Source organism: Coregonus clupeaformis, chromosome 37, assembly GCF_020615455.1.
Source record: "Coregonus clupeaformis isolate EN_2021a chromosome 37, ASM2061545v1, whole genome shotgun sequence".
NCBI lineage: Eukaryota > Metazoa > Chordata > Actinopteri > Salmoniformes > Salmonidae > Coregonus > Coregonus clupeaformis.
Genome location: NC_059228.1, coordinates 29,805,989 through 29,830,548, shown reverse-complemented (window position 1 = coordinate 29,830,548; position 24,560 = coordinate 29,805,989).

Below are 24,560 nucleotides of genomic sequence, written 5' to 3'. Positions count from 1 at the left end.
CTCCGACGGTTGGCCCCGGGTAGTGTAGCTGGCAACGGACCTGAGGAGTGTGGCTCGGGCTTGTGACCAGGTGCGGCGACATCGACGGGCAAAAGCAAGTGCAGATGGGCAAGTAACCTCCTCCTCCTGGCTGGCAAATAGAGGAGGCTGGTATCCATAAACACATTGGAAAGGGGACATACCGATGGCAGAGCAGGTCAGAGAATTGTGTGCGTACTCCACCCATGTCAATTGCTGCGACCAGGAGTGGGGGTTGCGTGAAGTCGTGCATCGCAGTGCCTTCTCGAGCTCCTGATTAGCCCGCTCTGACTGCCCATTGGATTGGGGATGGAATCCGGAAGTCAGACTGACTGTGGCTCCCAGCAGGTGACAGAACTCCTTCCAAAAAGCGGAGGAGAATTGTGGACCACGGTCAGAAACAACATCCCTTGGCAGTCCGTGGATCCGGAAGACGTGTTCCAGGACCACCTGGGCGGTCTCCTTGGCGGTTGGGAGCTTGGGGAGGGAATGAAGTGTGCCATCTTGCTGAAACGGTCAACGATGGTGAGAATGACGGTCATGCCACTTGAAGGGGGCAGCCCCGTGACAAAGTCAAGGGCGATGTGAGACCAGGGACGTCTGGGCACAGGCAGGGGCTGCAGCAATCCGGCTGGGGGCTGGCAGGACGACTTGTGTTGGTTGCAGATGGGGCAGGCTTGGACGAATTCCCGTACATCCTTCCTCAGAGAGGGCCACCAGAACCTCTGGGCGAGCAGGTTGTAAGTGCGGGTGGAGCCATGGGTAACCCAGGATGAGGGGTTGGCCTGGAGAGGGGAGCAGGTGAAACTGGATAGTTTCTTGATGGTTTCCGGACAGACCCATCGAGACCGGGGCCGTGACATGAGTGACCGATCCGAGTAAGTGTCCGTCCAGTGCCCGGGCAGGAATAGGAGGTGTCAAACGGAGGTTCTCCAGTCCCAGTTGGCGTGCCAGCTTGACGTCCATTATGTTGGCTTCGGCGCCAGAATCCACCAGAGCAGCCAGGGTGTGAGTTGAGTCAGAGAGGCGGAGGTGAACTTGCAGCAGGGGTTTGCGGTCGGAGGACTGGATGGTCATTGAACTCGACCGGACTCCCCCTACGCCCGGTGAGCTTCGGCCCTTTAAAGGGCAGGTTACCACACGATGTCCATCACCTCCACAATAGAGGCAGAGGTTTGAGGTGAAGCGGCGCTGGCGCTCTGCAGGAGTGAGGGAGGCTCGCCCAATCTCCATAGGCTCAGACTGATCAAGCTGACCTGGGTGAGTGGCAGTAGATGACAGGAGCCCAGTCGGATCTCTCCGAATGCCGGTAGTAGGTGGACCTTGGCGCCCCCTCTCACGACGACGGGTCTGTATCCTTCTGTCGATCCTGACAGTCAGCGCGATGGCTTCATCAAGAGTGGAAGGCAGTTCATGGGAGACCAACTCGTCCTTGATATAGTCAGCCAAACTATGGAAGAACGCGTCCACCAACGGTGGTGTGTTCCAAGAACTTCGTCTAGCCAGGGTTCGGAAGTCGATGGAATGGTCTGCGACTGTACGTCTGCCTTGTCGAATACTGAACAGTTCACGAGACGCCTCTGCGGTGGGTGAATCCAGGTCAAACACCTTCAGCATCTCCTCAGCAAACAGGTCGAAGGTTGCACATGCGGGGGTTTGACGTTCGAACTCTGCTGTTCCCCAGAGTCGAGCTCGGCCCGTCAGGTGAGTGATGGCATACCCAACTTTAGCCCCCTCCGTGGCGAAGGTCCTTGGCTGCAAGGAGAACTGAAGTCGGCAGCTAGTCAGGAATGGCCGGACCTGGGTTGAATCGCCGTTGAACCGCTCGGGGTTTCCAATCTTGGGTTCGGAGCAGCGGCTGCAATGACCGGGGCAGGTAACTCGGGGGCTGGGCTGGTGGGCAGACTGGCTGGGGTAAGGTTGGTGAGGAGTTGAATGAGCATGGCGAGTTGTTGTTGCTGCTGCTGGAACTGCTGCTCATGCTCATCGGTTTCCATGTCGGGAAAGTGTGCGCTGAGTCCATAATGGTCAGATCGTACTGTCACGACTCAGACAGACGACCAGAGGACCACAATTGCGTCACACCAGAAAGTTTATTAAACTTAAGGGAAAAGGGAAGTAGGGAGTGAATGAAGGCTCCAGGGGTAACAGGGATCCCGTCCAATGCGCTGGGTCTGTGCCCCCCCCAGTGGCAGCGATGCGTCCTATGAAGCCGGTGGTGGGTGGTCCAGAAGTCCGGGATTGAAGAGTAGTCAGGAGTCGTAATGGCAGAAGCAGGTCTGGATCTCCAAAGGCAGAAGAGTATCCAATAAACAGGCAGGTCCGGGGTCACAAAACCAGGGTGAGCCAGAAGCGCGAGCAAACAGGTTCCGGGTGTGAGCTTTGCAGACGATCTGACACCGGAGAGCTGAAAGACAGGGCCTTAAATACTGGGAGAGGTTAGTGGGTAATGCAGCGCAGCTGGCAGAGTAATTAGAGCCGAGCAGAGCAGGAACAGGTGGAGCTAGTTAGGCTGAGTAGAGAGAGGGAGGTGAGCAGAGTGGAAGATAGTGGAAACCAATTAAGGTGGTAACCCGGTGGAGTGAGAGGGCTCATGACAGCCATGGAATCGGTATGTCAGAAATCTCTTCCCAACTATTTTGCAATCTATATGGGACGGCTGTCAATCCTTTGGTCCTTAAATGAAAATGGTGTACTTTTTTATTTATCACAATTTTCTTTAACCAATTATGGTCTTTAATGCAGGGCCGACAGACAAGTTCCTTACCTTTTCCCCTTCCACTTTCCTCTTCCCTTTTTGCAGTAACGCTGCAATTATTTGGTTGTAATTTTGGGTAGAGCAGACATTTCCATACATGTTTTCTAACTTTCTATTGACATTTATTGGAGTGTGATCATTTATTTCATTTGGGATATGTATTCCGAGTATATCCAGATCACCATCAGACCATTTTATTGGTAAACTACATGGTCATGTAAAAATTGTATTTTTTAGTGATCCAATACGTAATATAGTACATTTATCATAATTTGGTTGTAATCCAGAGAGGTTAGAACATGTATCTAGATCCTCTATGAGGCTGTGGAGGGATTCAAGTTGTGGATTTAAAAGAAAACATGAATCATTAGCATACAATGACACCTTTGTTTTTAAGCCCTGGATTTCTAATCCCTTGATATTATTGTTGGATCTGATTTTAATAGCTAACATTTCAATGGCCATAATAAATATGCCGATAGTGGACAACCTTGTTTTACTCCTCTTGACAGTTTAAAACTTTATATACATGATTTACTATTTTACACCTAGGGTTACTATACATGATTTTAACCCATTTTATATGACATTCTCCAAAATTGAGATGCTACAGGCATTTATAAATAAACTCCAGTCATACTTTATCAAATGTATTTTCAAAGTCTGCTATGAATAGCAGACCTGGTTTCCCAGATCTTTCATAGCATTATATTGTTTCCAGTACTTGCCTTATATTATCTCCAATGTATCGTCCATGTAAAAAACCTGTCTGATTAGAATGAAAAATGTCCGACAATACCTTTTTAATTCTATACATTTTGCTAGAATTTTTGCATCACAACACTAAAGTATAATGAGCCTCCAATTTTTTTAATGGACTGGATCTTCATATTTCCCACCTGTATCCTGTTTCAGTAATAATTAAATCAGACCTTCTTGAGTGTCTGATAATCTTCTATTTACATAAGAGTGGTTAAAACATGCTAATAACGGTCCTCTGAGTATATAAAAAAAGGTTTGGTATACCTCGACTGGTATGCCATCCAACCCTGGAGTTTTCCCGGACTTAAAGTCTTTAATTGCATCCAGAAGTTCCTCCTCTGTAATTTCACCTTCACATGAGTCTTTCTGTATGGCTGTTCATTTTACATTATCAATAGAAAAAAATTCTCTACAATTAGCTTCAGTTAGAGGAGATGGAGGCGACTGAAAATAAAACATATGCTAAAAGTACTTTGCTTCGTCCTTCAAAATATAATTTGGTGAATCATGGGTGACTCCGTAATTTGTAACCAGTTTCAGTAAATTATTTTTGGTAGCATTTCTATGTTGAAGATTTAAAAATAATTTGGTGCATTTTTCCCCATATTCCATCCAGTTTGCTTTATTTTGATAATATATTACACTTGATCTTTCCTTAATAAGTTTATCCATTTATTTTTGTTTTTCCTCTAATTTATTCTGAGCCTCTATGTTAGAGTTTTTATTGCTATCTATCTGTTCTATCTACCTTCTATTTCCTTTGTTAGTATCGATTATTTTGACATAAATTGCTTTTGTTTTCGAGATGAATACTGAATTGCATGGCCTCTAAAGGCACATTTAAAAGTGTCCCATTCAATAAGGGGATTTGCTGTACCTACAGTTGCTTGCGAAGGTATTCACCCCCCTTGGCATTTTTCGTATTTTGTTGCCTTACAACCTGGAATTAAAATGGATTTTTTGGGGGTTTGTATGATTTACACAACATGCCTACCACTTTGAAGATGAAAAATATTTTTCCCTGTATTTAGTGCCATCCATCATTCCTTCAATTCTGACCAGTTTCCCAGTCCCTGCCGATGACAAACCTCCCCACAGCATGATGCTGCCACCACCATGCTTCACTGTGGGGATGGTGTTCTCGGGGTGATGAGAGGTGTTGGGGTGTTGGGTTTGCGCCAGACATAGCGTTTTCCTTGATGGCCAAAAAGCTGATCATTACTGTGCAGCTTGTTGGCCAGTAAACGACTGGGACGATTACCATGGAAGTAATGGTTGTGTCTAGATCGATGGATGGCAAATTCTGCTCTCTGTCTTATAAATAAATAAAGTTATGTTTTGACTTTGGAAAGAGTAATAGCTACCTGGTCTGAAAATAGTGTTTCTTGAGAACGCTCTAACACAGCTAACAACATTTCCAATTCTGCTCTCTTCTTTAATTGTGATTTATTCAACGCAGATGCAAATGCAAATGCAGTTGCATTCTTTTTAATAAAACCTTTGGTGGCATCCCATAGAATCCGGGGGTCATCAACTGAATGTTTATGTATTATTATGAATTAAGTTAGTTCAATTTCAAATTGATCACAGAATGTAAGATTTTATAGTATTGAAACGTTGAAACGCCATCTTGTGGATCTTTTAGGAGATTCTGACATTTTAAGTTGGCAGTAGTATGCTCAATAGTCACACAAACTCATATGTCACATTTCTATTTTCTTGACTAAAGAAAATAGAGGTGTAGATAATAATAAGAAATCGATTTGTGAAAATTATTTATGCCTGTTTGAGTAGAAAGTGTACTCTTATGCTTTAGTGTTTTGTGCTCGCCAGGCATCAATGAGGTTGTAATCAGAGAGTATATACTGGAGGGCCTTGGTTGCATGTGGATTGTAGTTGGTCATATTAGATTTGTCCCACATGTCCAAAATGGCATTCATGTCTGTCCCAATAACCAGATGGAATTCAGTTAATTCTATTAATATGCTGTTCAGAGAATTAAAAAATGTAGGATCATATGAATTTGGAGCGTACACATTAATAAAATCCAATTTTCGTTCCATTATGGACACATGTAAGGAAAGTGATTCTGCCTTCTTGGTCTTCACCTTTACCCAAGATGGTGATTTTGAGTTTCTTATGTATCATTATGATTACACCTTTAGTGTTGTTTGGGGCTGATGAAAACGCAGCCAGTTTGTACAAATGGTTATCGATTCTATGTGAGTCCATTTGGAGTAGGTGTGTTTCTTGGAGCATTGCTACAGTGGGGAAAAAAAGTATTTAGTCAGCCACCAATTGTGCAAGTTCTCCCACTTAAAAAGATGAGAGAGGCCTGTAATTTTCATCATAGGTACACGTCAACTATGACAGACAAATTGAGAAATGTTTTTCCAGAAAATCACATTGTAGGATTTTTTATGATTTTATTTGCAAATTATGGTGGAAAATAAGTATTTGGTCACCTACAAACAAGCCAGATTTCTGGCTCTCACAGACCTGTAACTTCTTATTTAAGAGGCTCCTCTGTCCTCCACTCGTTACCTGTATTAATGGCACCTGTTTGAACTTGTTATCAGTATAAAAGACACCTGTCCACAACCTCAAACAGTCACACTCCAAACTCCACTATGGCCAAGACCAAAGAGCTGTCAAAGGACACCAGAAACAAAATTGTAGACCTGCACCAGGCTGGGAAGACTGAATCTGCAATAGGTAAGCAGCTTGGTTTGAAGAAATCAACTGTGGGAGCAATTATTAGGAAATGGAAGACATACAAGACCACTGATAATCTCCCTCGATCTGGGGCTCCACGCAAGATCTCACCCCGTGGGGTCAAAATGATCACAAGAACGGTGAGCAAAAATCCCAGAACCACACAGGGGGACCTAGTGAATGACCTGCAGAGAGCTGGGACAAAAGTAACAAAGCCTACCATCAGTAACACACTACGCCACCAGGGACTCAAATCCTGCAGTGCCAGACATGTCCCCCTGCTTAAGCCAGTACATGTCCAGGCCCGTCTGAAGTTTGCTAGAGTGCATTTGGATGATCCAGAAGAGGATTGGGAGAATGTCATATGGTCAGATGAAACCAAAATAGAACTTTTTTGGTAAAAACTCAACTCGTCGTGTTTGGAGGACAAAGAATGCTGAGTTGCATCCAAAGAACACCATACCTACTGTGAAGCATGGGGGTGGAAACATCATGCTTTGGGGCTGTTTTTCTGCAAAGGGACCAGGACGACTGATCTGTGTAAAGGAAAGAATGAATGGGGCCATGTATTGTGAGATTTTGAGTGAAAACCTCCTTCCATCAGCAAGGGCATTGAAGATGAAACGTGGCTGGGTCTTTCAGCATGACAATGATCCCAAACACACCGTCCGGGCAACGAAGGAGTGGCTTCGTAAGAAGCATTTCAAGGTCCTGGAGTGGCCTAGCCAGTCTCCAGATCTCAACCCCATAGAAAATCTTTGGAGGGAGTTGAAAGTCTGTGTTGCCCAGCGACAGCCCCAAAACATCACTGCTCTAGAGGAGATCTGCATGGAGGAATGGGCCAAAATACCAGCAACAGTGTGTGAAAACCTTGTGAAGACTTACAGAAAACGTTTGACCTGTGTCATTGCCAACAAAGGGTTGAGAAACTTTTGTTATTGACCAAATACTTATTTTCCACCATAATTTGCAAATAAATTCATAAAAAATCCTACAATGTGATTTTCTGGAATTTTGTTTCTCATTTTGTCTGTCATAGTTGACGTGTACCTATGATGAAAATTACAGGCCTCTCTCATCTTTTTAAGTGGGAGAACTTGCACAATTGGTGGCTGACTAAATACTTTTTCCCCCACTGTATATCAGCATGGTTTCTTTCTAGGATATCAAGACAGCTGGAACATTTAATAAGAGAGTGTAGGCCTTTCAAATTCCAAGAGAGAATAGCTAGCATTGCCATTGTTTAAAAGAATGCATTATTAATTACGTAATTGTTATCTTTAGTGATTCTGTTTTCTTTTTAGGAGATTGATTTCCCCTTTTAGCTTAGTTTGCGCTGTTTCCAGGTCATGGAATTGCCCCTCTGTCACATTGGTCACTGTCTCCAAGCTTTCCACTTTAGTTGAGAAGGTATCCACTTTAGAAGTGAGCAGTGCAAGAGATTCAAAATATGCCAGCTACTGGAGCGAAATAGACCTGCTATTTATTGTTCCTTGTAATCCAGTGAACGTCCCACACCTTAATGTGATGTTATATGTTTTTATATGTAATTATTTGAAAATAAGTCTGTTAATTCATATACTGAACAAAAATATAAATGCAACATGCAACAATTTCAAAGATTTTACTGAATTACAGTTCATATAAGGAAATCAGTCAATTGAAATAAATACATTAGGCACTAATCTATGGATTTCACATGACTGGGCCGGGGTGCAGCCATAGGTGGACCTTGGACGGCGTAGGCCCACTCATTTGGCAGCCAGGCCCAGCCAATCATAATGAGTTTTTCCCAACAAAAGGGCTTTATTACAGACAGAAATATTCCTCTCCTCCTTGAGACATCTGTGGCATTGTGTTGTGTGACAGAACTGCACATTTTAAAGTGGCCTTTTATTGTCCCAAGCACAAGGTGCACCTGTGTAATGATCATGCTGTTTAATCAGCTTCTTGATATGCCACACCTGTCAGGTGGATGGATTATCTTGGCAAAGGAGAAATGCTAACTTCTGGGATTTTTTATTTCAGCTCATGAAACATGGGACCAACACTTTACATGTTGCGTTTATATTTTTGTTCAGTGTAGTTATTTTGCTCTTGCGCTTTTTTTCTCCTACGTTTTCTATCAAAATTGATAGTTGCAAGATCATTCAACTTTTCCGGGACGTGTACACCAAGCACACCAACTGAACCATCCGCCCATTTAATCGGGAGACCACATAGCAATTTAAAGTTTGTGTCTTTTAGAGACCAAATCAGTAATATAGTACACTTATCATAGTTGGTTTTAATCCAGATAAACTGGAGAAAGTATCCAGGTCCTCAAATATATCTTGATTAGATAAGTATTTAACCCCCTGAGTCAATACATATCAGAATCACCTTTGGCAGCGATTACAGCTGTGAGTCTTTCTGGCGAAGTCTCTAAGAGCTTTGCACACCTGGATTGTACAATATTTGCACATTATTACTTTTAAAATTATTTAAGCTCCATCAAGTTGGTTGTTGATCATTGCTAGACAGCCATTTTCAAGTCTTGCCATATATTTTCAAGCTGATTTAAGTAATCACTGTAACTAGGTCACTCAGGAACTGTCACACCCTGATCAGTTTCACCTGTCTTGTGCTTGTCTCCATCCCCCACCAGGTGTCTCCTATTTGTCCCCATTATCCCCTGTGTATTTATACCAGTGTTTTCTGTCTGTTGCCAGTTAGTCTTGTCTCGTCTCGTCAAGCTTACCCGCGGTTTTCCCGTACCCCTGTTTTGCTCTAGTCCCTGTTTTCTCCGGTTTTGACTATTCTGCCTGCCCTGTCCCTGAGCCTGCCTGCCGTTCTGTACCTTGTGACACTGTTCTGGATTACCAACCTCTGCCTGCCCCGACCCTGAGCCTGCCTGCCATTTCTGTACCTTTCGGACTCTGCTCTGGATTACTGACCTCTGCCTGCCCTTGACCTGTCGTTTGCCTGCCCCTGTTTTGCTATTTCGAACTGTCTGCATCTGGGTCTTATCCTGAGTCTTGATAGTACGAACTGGCCATGGCGGACCCAGCAGACTCGGACCAGCTACGCAATGCCGTCCCCTCCCAAGGAGCCACCATTGGGAGGCACGAGGAGTTGCTACGTGATCTTATGGAGGGTTTCCAGACCTTGGCCGAACGCCATGACCGCGCGTTGAATACATTGCTGGAGCAATTCTGCGGGTTGTCTGTTAGGCAGCCTACCACGACGGTAACCTTCCAGCCCCTCAGTAACCCGGCTGTCAACAGCACATCTCTCCCGGCCACCCCGGCTTACCTTGACCGGAACGCTTCGCTGGAGAGTCGGGAACCTGTCGGGCGTATCTCGCTCAGTGTTCCCTTATCATCGAGCTGCAGCCCTCCTCCTTCCCTTCGGACCGCTCAACGATAGCGTACCTCATCACGCTAATGTCCGGGAGGGCTCTTACCTGGGCTACGGCAGTGTGGGAACAACAGTCAGCCATATGCTTCAGTCTGGAGGAGTTTGTGGACGAGGTGAAGAAGGTTTTCGATTCACCATTTTCCGGGAGAGAGGCTGCCGGAAGTTAGTCCAGCTTCGGCAAGAATCCCGCAGTGTGGCAGACTATGCAGTGGATTTCCGCACGTTGGTGGCTGAGAGTGCATGGAACCCAGAATCGCTGTTCGACACATTCCTGCACGGGTTATCAGAGGAAGTTAAGGATGAGCTAGCAGCCCGGGAACTACCTATGGATCTTGACTCGCTTATCACCTTGACTATCCAAATTGATGGGCGGCTTAGGGAACGTAGGCAGGAGAGGTCTGATTCCACTCGCCCGCACAAGGATTCCACCTCGACTCCGAGGCATCCTGGAAGTCCCCGACGTCTCCGTCTCCTAGAAAATCCGAGGCTACCCGAGTTTCCCTGAGAGTTTCCAAAGTCTGACGATTCGCCTCTTCCCAAGCCGATGCAACTAGGCAGAGCTAGGTTGTCTCCAGCCGAATGTTTACGCAGGCTTTACATTAAGAGTTGTCTGTATTGTGGGACTACTGGTCATTTTGTGTCCTCCTGTCCACTAAAAGGCCAGGCTCACCGGTAGGGGCGAGTACTCTGGTGGGCCATACGTAGAACTTTCCCTCTCCCCTTACTCGCACCCCTCTCCATGCCACCCTGCTGTGGGGGAACCAGTCGAAATCTCTCCGGGTACTCATCGACTCAGGGGCCGATGAGAGTTTTATGGACGCTACCCTGGCGTCCGAGCTGGACATCCCCACTCAGCCCCTCTCCATTCCCATGGACATTAGAGCGCTGGACGGGCGCTCTATAGTCAGGGTCACCCACAATACCACTCCCATCAACCTACGAGTGTCAGGGAATCACAGCGAGGCTATCCAATTCCTGCTTATTAAGTCCCCTCAGGTTCCCGTGGTATTGGGATTGTCTTGGCTCCAGCGACACTGTCCCCTCATCAACTGGAATGCTGGTGCCATCATGGGCTGGAGCCCGTTTTGCCATGCCCATTGCCTGAAGTCGGCGCAGCCTGCCCTGGGACATCTTCCTGTGGGCTCGGAAGTTGCCCCGGACCTCTCCGCCATTCCCGCAGAGTACCAGGACCTCCGGGAGGTTTTTAGTAAGGCCCGGGCCACTTTGCTTCCTCCGCACCGACCCTATGACTGCGGGATCGACCTTCTCCCGGGCACCACACCACCCCGGGGGCGACTGTATTCACTGTCGGGTCCGGAGACCAAGGCTATGGAGACCTACATTGAGGTCTCCCTGGCTGCAGGGTGTATCCGGCCTTCTGCCTCATCTGCCGGCGCAGGGTTCTTCTTTGTCGAGAAGAAGGACAAAACCCTGTGCCCGTGCATCGACTACCGGGGCCTCAATGACATCACGGTTAAGAACCGCTACCACTCATTGCCTCGGCCTTCGAGCCGCTCCAGGGGGCCACCGTTTTCTCCAAGTTGGACCCGCGGAACACCTACCACCTGGTGCAGATACGGGAAGGGGACGGGTGGAAGACTGCCTTCAACATGGCCAGCGGTCACTACGAATATCTGGTCATGGCATTTGGTCTTACCAACGCTCCAGCTGTGTTCCAGGCCCTGGTTAATGATATTCTCCGAGACATGTTGAACCGGTTTGTCTTCGTCTACCTCGACGACATCCTCATTTTCTCCCGCTCAGCCCAAAAACACGTGCTCCACGTCCGACCACAAGCTGCATCCCTGCGCCTTGTTCTCCCATCGTCTTAACGCCATGGAGAGGAATTACAATTAGGGGAATCCTGAGCTTCTCGCGGTGAAGTGGAGTGGAGGCACTGGTTGGAGGGGATGGAACATCCTTTCATTGTGTGGACGGATCATAAGAACATGGAATATCTCCACACTGCCAAGAGTCTCAATTCCAGGCAAGCTAGATGGGCCCTGCTTTTCACCTGGTTTAACTTCTCCCTCTCCTACCGCCCGGGTTCCAAGAATATCAAGCCGGATGCGCTCTCACGCGCTATAGCCCTGCGGCTACCCCATCGGACCCCGAGACCATCCTCCCCACCTCGTGTCTGGCGGCGGCTCTCAGCTGGGGAATTGAGAAGCAGGTCCGTGAGGCACAGCGTTCCCAGCCGAACCCCGGGGGGGGGCCCAGATAACCGGATGTTTGTTCCTGACGCTGTCCGCCCCTCGGTCCTGGAGTGGGCCCACTCCTCCAGGCTTACCTGCCACCCAGGTTTCCGTCGGACCCTGGCCTTTGTGCGACAACGCTTTTGGTGGCCTACCATGGTAACTGACGTCTCCGCGTTCGTCGCCACCTGCACGATCTGTGCGCAGAATAAGACTCCTCGGCAAGTTCCGGCTGGTCTCCTTCAACCCCTTCCTGTCCCTCACCGCCCTGGTCACACATATCCCTGGACTTTGTCACTGGTCTCCCCCGTCTGATGGCAACACCGTCATCCTTACAGTGGTGGACCGGTTTTCCAAAGCCGCCCATTTCATTCCTCTCTCCAAACTACCCTCTGCCAAAGAGATGGCCCAGCTCATGGTGCAGCACGTCTTCCGGATCCATGGACTCCCTGTGGACATGGTGTCCGACCGGGGTCCTCAGTTCTCGTCCCAGTTCTGGAAGGCGTTCTGCACACTCATTGGGTCGTCGGCCAGCCTGTCCTCCGGGTTCCACCCCCCGTCTAACGGCCAGTCGGAGCGAGCCAATCAGGACCTGTAGACGACTTTTCGCTGCCTTGTCTCCGCCAACCCCACCACCTGGAGCCAGTAACGTCTCGGGCAGAGTATCGTCTCGGGCAGAGGGTATGGCTGTCCACTCGGGATCTGCCCCTCCGGGTGGAGTCCCGCAAACTTTCCCCCCCATTCTATCGGCCCTTTCCCCATCTCCAAGATCCTTAGCCCCTCTGCTGTCCGTCTTCTGTTGCCCCATACCCTCCGTATACATCCCACTTTTCATGTGTCTAGGATTAAACCTATGTCTCACAGCCCTTTGTCTCCTGTTTCCAGGTCCACCCCTCTCCCCCATCTCATTGACGGCCAACCGGCGTACTCCTGAAGGTTTGACCGCTGGGCAGGGGATTCCAGTACCTGGTTGACTGGGAGGGTTATGGCCCGGAGGATAGGTGCTGGGTCCCCGCTAGGGATATCCTGGACCCAGGCCTCATCACTGAGTTCCTCTGCTGGCACCCCGGTCAACCAGGTATGCACCCAGGTAGGATGCCAGGTGGCATCCCTAGAGGGGGGGGGGGTACTGTCACACCCTGATCGGTTTCACCTGTCTTGTGCTTGTCTCCACCCCCCACCAGGTGTCTCCCATTTGTCCCCATTATCCCCTGTGTATTTATACCAGTGTTTTCTGTTTGTCTGTTGCCAGTTCGTCTCGTCAAGCTTACCCGCATTTTTCCCGTACTCCTGTTTTGCTCTAGTCCCTGTTTTTCCCGGTTTTGACCATTCTGCCTGTTCTGTACCTTGTGACACTGTTCTGGATTACAGACCTCTGCCTGCCCTGAGCCTGCCTGCCGTTTCTGTACCTTTCGGACTTTGCTCTGGATTACTGACCTCTGCCTGCCCTTGACCTGTCGTTTGCCTGCCCCCTGTTTTTGTAAATAAACTTTTTGCTATTTTGAATTGTCTGCATCTGGGTCTTATCCTGAGCCTTGATAGGAACATTCAATGTCATCTTGGTAAGCAACACCAGTGTATATTTGGCCTTGTGTTTTAGGCTATTGTCGTACTGAAAGGTGAATTTGTCTCCCAGTTTCTGTTGGAAAGCAGACTGAACCAGGTTTTTCCTCTAGGGTTTTGCTTGCGCTTAGCTCTATTTCTTGTTCAATTCTTTTTATCATAAACTCCCTAGTCCTTGCTGATGACAAGCATACCCATAACATGATGCAGCCACCATGCTTGAAAATATGAAGAGTGGTACTCAGTGATGTGCTGTGTTGGATTTGCCCCAAACATAACGCTTTGTCAAATCAAATCAAATTTTATTGGTCACATACACATATTTAGCAGATGTTATTGCGGGTGTAGTGAAATGCTTGTGTTCCTAGCGCCAACAGTGCAGTAGTATCTAACAATACACACATCTAAAAGTAAAATAATGGAATTAAGAAATATAGAAATATTAGGACAAGCAATGTCGGAGTGGCATTGACCAGAATACAGTATATACATATGAAATTAGTAAATAGGTATGTAAACATTATTAAAGTGACTAGTGTTCCATTAATAAAGTGACCAGTGATTCCAAGTCTATGTACATAGGGCCGCAGCCTCTAAGGTGTAGGGTTGAGTAACCGGGTGGTAGCCGCTAGTGATAGCTATTTAACAGTGTGATGGCCTTGAGATAGAAGCTGTTTTTCAGTCTCTCAGTCCCAGCTTTGATGCACCTGTACTGACCTCGCCTTCTGGATGATAGTGGGGTGAACAGGCTGTGGCTCTGGTGGTTGATGTCCTTTATGAACTTTTTGGCCTTCCTGTGACATCGGGTGCTGTAGGTGTCCTGAAGGGCAGGCAGTGTGCCCCCAGTGATGCGTTGGACAGACTGCACCACCCTCTGGAGAGCCCTGCGGTTGCGGGTGGTGCAGTTGCCGTACCAGGCTGTGATACAGCCCGACAGGACGCTCTCAATTGTGCATCTGTAAAAGTTTGTCAGGGTCTTAGGGGCCAAGCCGAATTTCTTCAGCCTCCTGAGGTTGAAGAGGTGCTGTTGCGCCTTCTTCACCACACTGTCTGTGTGGGTGGACCATTTCAGATTGTCAGTGATGTGTATGCCGAGGAACTTGAAGCTCTTCACCTTCTCCACTGCGGTCCCATCGATGTGGATAGGGGAGTGCTCCCTCTGCTTTCTCCTGGTCCACGATCAGCTCCTTCGTTTGGTTGACGTTGAGGGAGAGGCTGTCAGGGCCCTCACCTCCTCCCTGTATGCTGTCTCGTCATTGTTGGTAATCAGGCCTACTACTGTTGTGTCGTCTGCAAACTTTATGATTGAGTTGGAGGCATGCATGGCCACGCAGTCATGGGTGAACAGGGAGTACAGGAGGGGGCTGAGCACGCACCCTTGTGGGGCCCCTGTGTTGAGGATCGGCGTAGTGGAGGTGTTGTTTCCTACTTTCTCCACCTGGGGGTGGCCCGTCAGGGAGTCCAGGACTCAGTTGCACAGGGTGGGGTTCAGAACCAGGGCCCCAAGCTTAATGATGAGCTTGGAGGGTACTATGATGTTGAAGGCTGAGCTATAGTCAATTAACAGCATTCTTACATAGGTATTCCGCTTGTCCAGATGGGATAGGGCAGTGTGCAGTGCGATGGCGTTTGCATCGTCTATGGATCTATTGGGGCGGTATGCAAATTGAAGTGGGTCTAGGGTGGCAGGTAAGGTGGAGGGGATATGATCCTTAACTAGCCTCTCAAAGCACTTCATGATGACAGAAGTTACCTTTGCTTTCGTACAGGAACGGAGTCACTCACCACCTTCCGGAGACATTTGAAACCCCACCTCTTTAAGGAATACCTGGGATAGGATAAAGGAATCCTTCTACCCCCCCCAATTGTAAAGTGGTTATCCCACTGGCCATAGGGTGAACGCACCAATTTGTGAGTCGCTCTGGCTAAGAGCATCTGCTAAATGACGTTAATGTGCCCTTGAGCAAGGCACTTAACCCTAATTGCTCCTGTAAGTCGCTCTGGATAAGAGCGTCTGCTAAATGACTAAAATGTAAATGTAAATGTAAATGTAATGGAACAATGGTGGACATCTTGAAGCAAGTGTGGACAGCAGACTGGGATAGGGAGAAATTGAATATGTCTGTAAACCTTCCAGCCAGCTGGTCTGCACATGCTCTGAGGACGCGGCTAGGGATGCCATCTGGGCCGGCAGCCTTGCGAGGGTTAACACGCTTAAATGTCTTACTCACGTCGGCCACAGAGAACGAGAGCCCACAGTCCTTGGGAGCGGGCCGCGTTGGTGGCACTGTGTAATCCTCAAAGCGGGTGAAGAAGGTGTTTAGCTTGTCCGGTTGCAAGATGTCAGTGTCTGCGACGTGGCTGGTTTTCCCTCTATAATCTGTGACTGTCTGTAGACCCTGCCACATACGTCTCGTGTCTGAGCCGTTGAATTGCGACCCCACTTTGTCTCTGTACTGACGTTTTGCCTGTCTGATTGCCTTACGGAGGGAATAACTACACTGTTTGTATTCAACTATATTTCCAGTCACCTTGCCATGGTTAAATGCGGTGGTTCACGCTTTCAGTTTTGCGCGAATGCTGCCATCTATCCACGGTTTTTGGTTTGGGTAGGTTTTAATAGTCACAGTGGGAACAACATCCCCTATACACTTCCTGATGAACTCAGTCACCGTGTCCGTGTATATGTCAATGTTATTCTTAGTGGCAACCCGGAACATATCCCATTCCACGTGATCAAAACAATCTTTAAGCATGGATTCCGATTGGTTAGACCAGCGTTGAATAGACCTTAGCACGGGTACTTCCTGTTTGAGTTTCTGCCTATAGGAAGGGAGGAGCAGAATGGAGTCGTGATCTGATTTGCCAAGGGGAGGGCCTTGTAGCCATCCCGGAAGGGAGAGTAACTATGGTCGAGAGTTTTTGAGGCGCGAGTACTACAGGCAATATGTTGATAGAACTTAAGTAACATTTTCCTCAAATTTGCTTTGTTAAAATCCCCAGCTACAATAAATGCGGCCTCAGGATATGTGGTTTCCAAGTCCAGTGTAGTTTCTTGAGGGCCGTCGTGGTATCAGCTTGAGGGGGAATATACACGGCTGTGACTATAACCGAAGAGAATTCTCTTGGGAGGTAACACGGTCGGCATTTGATTGTGAGGTATTCTAGGTCGGGTGAACAAAAGGACTTGAGTTCCTGTACATTATCACAATCACACCATGAGTAGTTAATCATGAAACATACACCACCGCCTTTCTTCTTCCCAGAGAGTTCTTTATTCCTGTCTGCGTGATGTACGGAGAACCCAGCTGGCTGTATGGAAGGGGACAGTATATCTGGAGAGCGCCATGATTCCGTGAAACAGAGTAAATTACATTTTAGTCATTTAGCAGACGCTCTTATCCAGAGGGACTTACAGTTAGTGAGTGCATACATTTTTCATACTGGCCCCCCGTGGGAAACGAAGCCACAACCCTGGCATTGCAAGCGCTATGCTCTACCAACTGAGCTACAGGGGACTCTTTGAATACCAATCTTCTGAATAATTGCTTAGCAAAAATCGGAATGTTTATTTTACTATTTAAAATGTTTTCCTACTAGCACTGGTTACAGTCCCTGATGTCTCTCTGGAATGAGATCCTCGCCCTGAGCTCATCTACCTTATTGTCCAGGGACTGAACATTAGTGAGTAATATACTCAGTAGCGGTGGATGGTGTGCACGCCTCCTGAGTCGGACTAGAAATCCACTCCGAATACCTCTTATCCGCCGGCGGCGTCTTGGAGCAGCCTCTGGGATAAGTTCAATTGCCCTGGGGGTTACGAACAAAGGATCCAATTCAGGAAAGTCGTATTTCTAGTCGTAATGCTGGTGAGTTACCGCCGCTCTGATATCCAAAAGTTAACACACAAAAAAAATACTGCAAAATTGCTTAGGAGCTAGAAGCAGAGCTGTCATGTCTGTCGGCGTCATCTGTATTCAGAACATAGAGTTAATTTCTTTGCCACATTTCTTGAAGTTTAATGCATGTTTTATGATGTATGTTTTGGAATATTTCATTCTTATATTTCAATATTTCATTCTGTAGGTTAGTATTGTGGAGTAACTATAATGTTGTTTGTCCATCCTCAGTTTTGTCCTATCCCAGCCATTACACTCTGTCACTGTTTTAAAGTCATCATTGGCCTCAGGGTGAAATCCCTAAGCGGTTTCTTTCCTCTCTGGCAACTGAGTTAGGAAGGATGCCTGCATCTTCGTAGTGACTGGGTGTTTTGATACACCATCCAAAGTGCAATTAATAACTTCACCATGCTCAAAGGGATATTCAATGTCTGCTTTTTTATTTATTTATCTACCAATAGGTGCCCTTCTTTGTAATGCATTGGAAAACCTCCCTGGTCTTTGTGGTTGAATCTGTGTTTGAAATTCACTGCTTGACTGGGGGACCTTATAGATACTTGCATGTGTGGGGTACAGAGATGAGGTAGTCATTCAAAAATCATGTTAAACACTATTATTGCACGCAGAGTGCGTTCACACAACTTATTATACATTTCTACTCATGAATTTATTTAGACTTGTCATAACAAATGGGTTGAATACTTATTGACTCAAGACATTTCAGCTTTTCATTTTTAATTAATTTGAAAAAAATTCTAAAAACATTATTCCACTTTGACATTACGGGGTACTGTGTGTGTGTGTGTGTGTGTGTGTGTGTGTGTGTGTATGTGTAGGCCAGTGACACAAAATCTCAATTTAATCCATTTTAAATTCAGGCTGTAACACAACAAAATGTGGAAAAGGTCAAGGGGTTTGAATACTTTCCGAAGGGACTGTATGTAAGGTGTTGATACACTACATAAACAGCTACAATGAAAATGGTATATATCAAACCTCAAGCATCTTAGTGGGCATGTATTCACAAGACATAAAAAACAAAAGAAAATAATAAATCCCTCATGTTCCTCTTTCACCTCCTCCCCTTTCCCCTTTGATGCCTCCCGCATGAATCTGTCCTGTACTGTGATTTTAATATGATACTCCTTTATTAACTGTTTGCCCATGTACAACACTGAATAATTCTGTTGATGAGTAAAAGTTTTAGGTTGGTTAATTGTGGAGAGTTTATTTTTAAAAATTAGTCTTGAATTAAGATGTTTAAACCAGTGCTTAATCTATCTTTTAGAATATGACTAGGGATGTTTTCTAAACTAATTAATGCCCTTAATTGTTATAGTTTTGTCCTTGAATTAATCATCACAATATATTGATTATACAACTATTAAAGAGACTGCAAACAACTACAGCAAGTTGTATCTGTTGCAGCTTCCAACCTCATGAATGATGACATATACAATATGTAGAACATGCCTCGTTTGTGTTTAATCCACCATTATGTGATTAAACCCCTCCTTTTCAATAAGACACTTGTAGAGAGACACTGTCTCGGCTCTATCTGAATACTCACACTAGGAACAATACGAGTTATGTCTGACAAGCTGTACCCTGGGGGATCAGGGAATCTGTGGACCATACAGACTCTCATACCTGAGCAAGCCAAAGACACAGCAAGCCCAATTTGGGATCTACTTGATGCCTGAAACTTGCTCTTTTAGGGGGGGCTTTTAGGGCTGCTACTTTATCATATTGTACCGCTCAATACTATTTTGAGGATTTAGTCTAACTATACCCCCAGTAAAACCCAGAGAATGTGTGCTTTCTCTGTCACACACACAACAACAGAAACCACATGCTGTATTGTTTTGGTGCAGCCTCTGGATGCTTCAGCCTGGTCCTGTGTGTAATTCTCCAGCAATAAAATCCTTGCTGTCTGCCTCCCTACTCCTCCTTCCTCTTCCCCCTTCTCCCCCTCCTCCTCCTTCCACCTCCTTCTCCTCCTCCTCCACCCCCTCCTTTCACCTCCTTCTCTTCCTCCTCCTCCTGGTTTTAGATGCTCCTGCTCTGCAGGCTGGTTCCAGACTCTGGTCCTCCTCTCCAACTGTAATACATTAGCAGGATTAACATTCCGATGGTAAGCCCCGCAGACGAACCTGCCGGCTTTTCTGTCCTCTTCCCCCGGGCCTCCAGCCTGCTTCATCTTGCACGTAATTTCCCTTCTGCCTCTTTGCTTTTCCCCCCACACACATGTGCCACAGTGCAATGCTGCATCAAAGGTTAATCTCTCGACTAACAATATTCCTGGCTTCCTTTTCCCACCATTACCTACATGAGTTGTAAGGCTAGTTTTGACAGGTTTGTGGTGAGATGTTATACTGTAGAAATTCTGAAATTAATAAGACATTTCAATGACATTGCAGAGATGTGGCTGAATTGTTACTGCTGTATTCTTAATCATTGTGTTTAGATTTGGTTATGTCTCCACTTGTTTGTGGAAACCTAATAGCCAAATCAAAGACAAATCGAGCAAATAAACAAATTCAACAAGTAAACTAAGACTACACAGCAACAAACACATATTGGTCCTGAAATAATCAAAATTATACACACACATATTTTACCCATGGGATATGCCAGGTAGTCTGGCTGACACCAGCTCTCGTAGTCCTCCTGTCACAGCTCTTCGCAGTGTAGTCATGTGGGTCGCGTAAACCAGCCTATAGGCCAGGTGCTTCACTAAACCAATCCCAGACACCTCCTATTACACATTATTTATCCAGGATCCCCAGAGGAGAGAGAGCACTTTAGGACTGTTTTCTCATGGGATTATCCACCTGGGTCGAAACGCACCCACCTCCACAATGACCATCTCCTCTAAATGCTCTTGACAGAATTATCTGGCAAAGATGACCCCTCCCTCCCTGTCTTACATGTATTATGTTGTTGAGTTTTCTTCTACAGTATAAATTTTTTTTTTCTAGAGCTTTAGATATGTAAGGTCTCTGCTATATTCCTTTTGATGATAATAGAATTGCAACGTAGGAATATCATAAATTGGTAAATTACCAAACAATTATGCTGAAATTATATATTGTACCTCAGTATTTGATTTTCCTTGGACATACTCATCATTCATTCATGTTTTGTTTGCCGTAATTTGGTAGTTATTGATGAAGCTTGCTAATATACATTATCTGCACTTCATATAAAACATATACAAACCCCTACAAAGCATTTTGGGTACATTCAATCAGTGGATCTCCTATATCTACTTGGATATATAAAAATACATAAAAATGTATGCACACATGACTGTAAGTCGTTTTGGATAAAAGCATCTGCTAAATGGCATATTATTTATATTATTATTATTTATAAAAGGGATATTTACTGAGGCAAGAGAAACACTGCCACTGCTTACTCTCCAGTGCCATCTCTTGGAAATGTACAGTAGTGGACTCAGAAAATCAAATGAGAAAAACATGTAATTTAAATTGTACTGAAAGCTTTTATTTATTCAAAGTTTTAATGTACAAGTAGATAATTTTTTACCATGATTTATTCATTGGTATGATAACATTTTTTTATCAACATGCCAAAAAATAAGAAGAAACCAGTGGTGTAAAGTACTTAAGTAAAAATACTTTAAAGTACTACTTAAGTAGTTGTTTTGGGTATCTGTACTTTACTATTTATATTTTTGCCAACTTTTACTTTTACTTCACTACATTCCTAAAGAAAATAAGGTACTTTTTACTCCATACATTTTCCCTGACACCCAAAAGTACCTGTTACATTTTGACAGGAAATTTCACACACTTATCAAGAGAACATCCCTGGTCATCCCTACTGCCTCTAACCTGGCGGACTCACTAAACACAAATACTTGTTTGTGAATTATGTCTGAGTGTTGGAGTGTGCCCCTGGCTATCCGTCAATAAAAAAAAAAAATTTGTGATATCTGGTTTGCTTCATATAAGGAATTTGAAATGGTTTATACTTTTACTTTTGATACTTAAGTACATTTTAGCAATTCCATATACTTTTGATACTTAAGTATATTTAAAACCAAATACTTTTAGACTTTTACTCAAGTAGTATTTTACTGGGTGACTTTCACTTTTACTTGAATAATTTTCTAGTAAGGTATCTTTACTTTTACTCAAGTATGACAACTGAGTACTTTTTCCACCACTGGAAGAAACCTACAACCCAATTTACAGTCCTTCTTGTTCAGTATCAGTGTAACAGCAACAGTGGTGTAAAGTACTTAAGTAAAACTACTTTAAAGTACTACTTAAGTAGCTTTTTTGGGTATCTGTACTCTACTATTTATATTTTTTGACTACTTTTACTTTTAATTCGCTACATTCTTAAAGAAAATAATGTACTTTTTACTCCATACATTTTCCCTGACACCCAAAAGTACTCGTTTCATGTTGAATGCTTAGCAGGACAGGAAAACTGTCAAATTCATCCACTTATCATCCCTATTGCCTCTGATCTGCCCCTGGCTATCCCTAAAGAAAAAATAAAATGGTGGTGTCTGGTTTGCTTAATATAAAGAATTTTTAATGATTAATACTTTTACATTTGATACTTAAGTATACATTTACTTTTGATACTTAAGTATATTTAAAACCAAATACTTTTAGACTTTTACTCAAGTTGTATTTTACTGGATGACTTTCACTTTTACTTGAATAATTTTCTATTAAGGTATCTTTACTTTTACTAAAGTATAACAATTGGGTACTTTTTCCACAACTGAACAGCAGCAACAACATAAAATAGGAAGCGGATGTTCAGCTGGCAGATCTAACAGTTAAGGGTTAGGTTAGGGTTAATTGATGGTTAGCGGGTTAGGTTTGCGGTTAAGTTTAAGGTTAGGTTAGGGCACGTGTCAAACTCAAGGCCCATGGGCCCGCAAGCCCATTCAATCCAGCCTGCGGGTGGTGTGTGTAAAAAAGAAAAAGAAAATGGACCTACATCAGTGGAGGCTACTGAGGGGAGGACGGCTCATAATAATGTATGGAATGGAGCAAATGGAATGGCATCAATCACATGGAAGCCATGTGTTTGATGTATTTGATACCATTCCAAAGATTCCGCTTCAGCCTTTACCACGAGCCTGTCCTCCCCAATTAAGGTGCCACCAACCTCCTGTGACCTACATGTATAGTCTCTTCACCAGTGGAGTGTATTCATGGATGCCAAGGGAAGCCAGGCTTCCCCAAATATTTGACCAATATATTTAAAATATATATATAGAATCATTTATCTTTCGTCTCTGTGTTTTCATAATTTTCCTTCAATTCGCAAATGCCTGAATCTCACCGGAGAATTCATCTGAGTGAGGGAAACAGCGCCCTCTGTCTCAGTATGTGTAGCCCATGTATCTAATGCTGTCTGGACCAAAAGAGCATGACATGTTGCCGCTGTAGCATTTGATTGATTGATGCCAGCAAGCATTTGGCCCAGGGCTGGCGCCAGAATGAATCAGTTGGATGGGCCTTTGATTTCCACTGGTGGGCATGTTAGAAAAATCGTCCTCCCTCATCTTAAACAGCACCGACCTCCACTGATGCCTACACACCTCAGGAAATGCAGTGCCATCACCAGTACAGTACAAAATGGCATATGGTGTACACAGTACTGCTGACATACTGTACATGTCTGAGCTGGCAGTGATATCAGTTTGATGATAACAAACAGAATGAACCATTTCCAACCAATTTCTAGAGGTGTGGACTGGAGTCACATGACTTGGACTGGAGTCTGACTTGAGGCACAAATTGTATGACTTGAGACTGGACTTTATAGAAAATAAAATAACTTGAGATTTGATAGCCTCAATAAACGACTTTGACTTGAGACTGATGACTTGAAACTATATGGCCAGGTTTTGTAACATTTTGTCAATCATTTTGTGGCACGGTCTCCGTGGATTAGGCTACTCTCCACGCAGCCAGAAACAGTAGCTATGTTTCCATGAACTTCTCCAGGGATTTTTTATCAATATTTAGAACGTTTGCATAGAAAATAGATGCAACAATTGCCTGCCAGAATGCGTTTCCATTTAACTATCTGGTGTCGATAGAAACAGCTGGACGTAATGCCAACACTTTTTTGCAAAAACCTAGTGTTAAATAAAACTGTAGTGGTTGAAGTGTTTCCATTAGGCAAATTGTGCATTAATAAATTGTCGACAGCCTGTATGCCCTCCTACCTATCTGTTTCATGTCTCAGGTAGCCTGCTAAAGCCAGCATGGACAGAATGCAATAATTGACTAATACTTGCCATATTCTAATCATTTTCATGTGCCAACGTATCGCCACAGTCCGTGCCATGGTAAAACATTAACTCCTGTAGATCTGAAATAATTGGATGGTGAAACTTGCCAGCCAACTAGAAAAGCAAGGTGAAGCAATTCAGGCATTCTTGAAAGTCAGGACAACCCTTGTCTTGCATGCAAATAAATATTATTTGTATAGTTGAGAAATGTATTTTGCAATCAGTAGGCATTTAGAATTAAGTGTGAAGTGGAGCTTTATAGTTACAGCGCCTTCAGAAAGTATTCATACTCCTTGACTTATCCACATTTTGTTGTTACAGCCTGAATTAAAAATGGATTAAATAAATATACAGTTGAAGTCGGAAGTTTACATACACTTAGGTTGGAGTCATTAGAACCACTCCACAAATGTCTTGTTAACAAACTATAGTTTTGGCAAGTCGGTTAGGACATCTACTTTGTTCATGACACAAGTAATTTTTCCAACAACTGTTTACAGACAGACTATTTCACTTATAATTCACTGTATCACAATTCCAGTGGGTCAGAAGTTTACATACACTAAGTTGACTGTGCCTTTAAACAGCTTGGAAAATTCCAGAAAATGATGTCATGGCTTTAGAAGCTTCTGATAGGCTAATTGACATAATTTGAGTCAATTGGAGATGTACCTGTATCTATTTCAAGGCCTACCTTCAAACTCAGTGCCTCTTTGCTTGACATCATGGGAAAATCAAAAGAAATCAGCCAAGACCTAAGAAAACAAATTGTAGACCTCCACAAGTCTGGTTCATCCTTGGGAGCAATTTCCAAATGCCTGAAGGTGCCACGTTCATCTGTACAAACAATAGTACGCAAGTATAAACACCATGGGACCACGCAGCTGCCATACCGCTCAGGAAGGAGACGCGTTCTGTCTCCTAGAGATGAACGTACCTTGGTGCGAAAAGTGCAA